This window comes from Propithecus coquereli, unplaced genomic scaffold, assembly GCF_000956105.1.
Source record: "Propithecus coquereli isolate 6110/MARCELLA unplaced genomic scaffold, Pcoq_1.0 Scaffold109, whole genome shotgun sequence".
Lineage (NCBI taxonomy): Eukaryota > Metazoa > Chordata > Mammalia > Primates > Indriidae > Propithecus > Propithecus coquereli.
In genome coordinates, this window is record NW_012134858.1 from 2,622,420 (window position 1) to 2,627,133 (window position 4,714).

Consider the following 4,714-nt stretch of genomic DNA (forward strand, 5'->3'; position numbering starts at 1 on the left):
GAAAGAATTCAAAATGAAAGACATGGACAGATTTTTTTTCAAAAGAAAGTAGATAAATCACATATAAACATATGAAAAAATGTTCAACATCACTAATCATCAGGGAAATGCAGGTTAAAACCACAAAGAGATACCACCTTACCCCTGTCACAATGGCCACTATTAAAAAGTCAAAAAGCAATAGATGTTGGTACAGGTGTGGTGGAAAGGGAATGCCTCTATACTGTATGTGAGAATGTAAACTACTACAGTACGTCCTCCTTGAAAAAAAGTATGGAGATTCCTCAAAGAACTAAAAGTAGACCTACCATTCGATCCAGCAATTCCACTACCGGTTCTCTACTCAAAGAAAATAAGTCATTTTACAAAAAAGACACTTGCACCAAAACGTTTATCACAGTGCAATTTACAATTGCAATGATATGGAATCAACCTAAGTGCTCATCAGCTGAGGAGTGAATAAAGAAAATGCGGTATATATGTCTATGGCCATACCACCCTGAACACACTCACTGTCATCTGATCTCGGAAGCTAAGAGGGGTTGGGCTGGTTTGGATGGGAGAAATGTGATATGTATATATCATGGAGTACCAGTCAGCCATAAAAAGGAATGAAATAATATCTTTCACAGCAACTTGGATGGAACTGGAGATCACTATCCTGAGTGAAGTATCTCAGGAATAGAAAAACAAATACCACACATTCTCACTTGTAAATGGGAGCTAAAGAAGGGTAATACACAGTTGTAAAGTGTTATGATGGACATTGAAAAGTAAAAGGGAGGATGGTGGAAGGGGGTGAGTGATGACAATCTATGTATTGGGTACAATGAACACTATTCTGGTGACAGGCATACTAAAAGCTCTGATTTCAGCATTGTACAAAGCATCCGTGTAACAAAAACCACTTGTACCTTCTTAATCTATTGAAGTAAAAAAAATGAGTCTAGGTAAAGAGCATATTGGGGTTCATTATACATCTCTTGCAACTTTAGATTTTTTTTTTTGTCAAATAAAAATGAAAAACAGATTTAAAAAAAAGGGAGAGATAATACACAGAAGTTAGGGAATAACCCTCTTTCCGACTATTCCGTCCAGGTCCCTTTGTTCTCTCCTAATTTCTAGCATTCTTCCAGCCATTTGTTCCCATGAACGACTGCCATTCACCTCTTATTTTCAGGGCCAGCATTAATCCCACCAATGACACTTTCTCAAGACCACCAACTCTGGGGCTTATCTCCAAACAGGATCAGTAGGAAAATGCTTCTGCTCTTGTGATCAGTTTATTAAATGGATTTCCTTCTGCAGAATTTTCAGAGTCCTAGAAATGTGAGGACAGCTTTTCTTTTAAAATGCATTTCCTTCTCTACGGTGAATATGCTCTTTGGGAAAGGGATATTTTGCAGGTTTAATTGTAAGTGTGTCCTTCCCAAAAAGACATGTTGAATTTCTAATCTCCCAAGTTGCTTAGAATGTGACATTATTTGGAAATAGGGTTGCAGATGTAATTAGTTAAGAGGAGTTCACACTGGAGTAGGTTGATCTCTTAATCCAATATGATTGGTATTCTTACAAGAGGAGGAGAGAAACACAGAAGGAATAGGATCACATGAAGACAAAGAGAGAATGCCATGTGAAGATGGAGAGACATTGGAGTGATGTATCTATAAGGGAAAGGACCCAAAGGACTGTAAATGGCATCAGAAGCTAGAAGAGAGGTATGAAACAGATTCTCCTTCATGATTCTCAAAAGGGACCAACTTTGCTGACAACTTGATTTCAGACCTCTTGCTTCAAGAAGTGTGAAAGAATGAATTTTTGTTGTTTTATGCAACCTAGTTTGTGATACTTTGTTACAGGACCCATAGGAAACTAATATAATATCTACACTTGGAACAATGGCTCCTTGCTACCTTCAGTCCCGGGCCCTCAATCTGCACTAGTTTGCAGGTTTCTTTTTCACAGTAATCTTTGAAGGCCTCCAGAGTCTTTTTCTCTAGTCTTTCCACCTCCAGACACTTTTAGCTGTGGATATGATTTAAGTTCTACCCCATGAAAACACAGATCTTGTTGAAAATCAAGTATTAGTTTAGCAACTGTTTCAGTATTTCCAAATATTCCATGACAACAAAAAGCTACAATGCCAAGAGCACGGATTTTTATGTGTGTGTGTGTGAGGATGTTAAAGAAAAAGTTATTCAATGATATTCATGAAAACATGGTAAGGCAGACTTTGTTCAGGGCAATTGTGATAGATGTGTAAACCACTGCAATGGTGCTTTGAAGTGGGGGAAAGAAATTGAACCCAACTCCCAAGAAAATATCGGCAAATGGGAATTTATAGCCAAGGATCAGGGCGGGGGTCAGTAAATGAAAAATTACTAAGAGGAAACATCAGTGGTAAGAGGGATTCTGATTAAACCAACCTAATAGAATTCTTGCTGGAAACAGACTAGGGTGATTAGACAGCACCTGGGGGATGGTAGAAGATGAAAATCAGATATCAAGCAGATCAGATATCAAGGAAAGGAAGTTCTTATTAAACTGACTTAGCAAGGTTCTTGCTAAAACTGAAGTTTGTAAGGAAATGTACAGATGGACCTAGGAGAAGATTCAGAAAGCGTACTAAAATTTACTCAGAAAAGAGTCTTTGTCAATGACATGCTTAACCTCACACAGCAATTTAAGACACACAAATCTGCTATAGCTAAACGATTTACAATATGTATTCGTAAAATATTCATGCATATAATGCATATATTTTTTATTTTTATATATTTTCACTATAAGATATATATTCAGCATTATTGTGTTAATTTCTATGTTTTTTATCATGCTTAGTAAAAGAAAATAATAATAACCAAACAACCCAGAAATAGTTCCTGGTTTCATCACTAAGGTTTTGATCTTCATGTTTACATTTCAAAGAGGTGGTTCCCAGTTTGTAGAGAAAGACATTTTCTGGGTTGTAAGCTGGCAACAGGCTATTTATAGCCATTACAAAGGGGCAGAGAAAGAATTTACAAATTGCAAGTTTTATAGAGTCAACACTCTAAGGAAATGAAGATCAGGAGCCCAGAGGCAGAAAGAAGCCTGTTGAAAGTTGGTCAAGCTAAGGGAGACATTTAGACCGTCTTGGTCAGTAGTCATTGACTTTTAATATAATCTTGAAATTGTGTTAAATTCTTTGTTTATTAATCTCATTAAATCTCCACAGCAATTCTACAAAGTATATTTATTCCCATTTTACAGAAAAGGGCACCAAAACTTGCACAGACTAAGCCTTTTGCACAAGGTCATCCAACTGGTCAAGAGCACAGCTGTGATGTCTCTCCAGGTCCCTCTGTTCATGTGAAGTTCAAATCCCAGAGACATGGGGACAGCTGCAGATTATATTGCAGTGTGTGAGTTGAGAAACAAGAAATCCTGAGGTTGTGGCAGTGAGGTGAAGAGTTGATAACATATTTGAGGGCTACTAATATTTTGTAGTTAGAGTGTAGGTTTTTGTGATTATCCATACATACCAGATGAAGGCTACATTAAATACTGTGTTTCTGTTTTGTTTTGTTTTGTTTTCAACACCAGAAATTGACACCAAGATACCAGATTTCTGGATTTAAGAAATGAATAAATTATGTTAACTTTCATGAAGACAGAAAAGACAGGAGGAGTTGTCTGGCAAAGTAAGATAAATTTGCTTTGCAAAAAGTGAATCCAGTCATGACAATCAGGTAAGAAAGGAATAAGCGATGAAAACATAACATAGATTCTATACTCATTGACACATAGTTGTACGTTGAAGCAGTCGAGATAAAAGCAATTGCTCAGGAATAGTGAGTAGTGAGAAGAGAAAAGAATAAGGTGTATTAGTCAGGAACAAGAAATGCTTGAATTAGCGAGGCTAGCTGTAATGAACCATATTGTCAACTATAGCAACTGCCATTGGTCTCATAAAAATAGAGATGATCACATTTCCAACTGTGCCGAAGGCAATGTCTTCCAAAAATATGGGTGTTTTATCAAATTACAAAGCACACCTATATTTATTCATGACAGCTGAGTACTTTTTATCTTGTTTGAACAAAATTTCTCAACCTCAACAAATGCCTGTAGTGAGAGTAATTTTTAAATATAAGGGTCATGCATGGGGAAGCTCATTAAGCACCGGTCAGAAATGTAGGGGCAGAAGGAGTGTGATACCTTTCCTCCCAATCATAAGGGTCACCGCTGACACTTCTATTAACAGAAGACAGGTTAACAGTAGAAAAGCATAACAAATTTATTTAATCATAATTTTAAGCGACGCAGAAGCCTTCAGAATAAAAACCCAAAGACTCAAGGGAAAATGGTCTATTTTTATGCTCACATTCAATGAAGAGTGCACAGCCACGTAGGAATATGATTGGACAAAAAAGGAATGATCTAATGGTAATAGACTGAGTGGGGACACTCATCAAGGCCTGTCTGTTCAGATACTTCTTGGTCTCTGTGTGCAGCATTCCTTCCTTCTGGATATGGGGGAGGACCCTTTCTGGAATGGGGGTCTTATGACCTACTATCAAACAAGGTAGTCCAGGGGAGTTTTTTGGCCAGCTTTTACACAGAAAGACAGGGAAAAGTTACAGTAATATTTTCAAGTTTTATGGATGGCTTTGGAGAAAAATGGGGTTTTTCTTTCTATGACCCACCTTGGTGAAGAAGAATTTTCATTTCT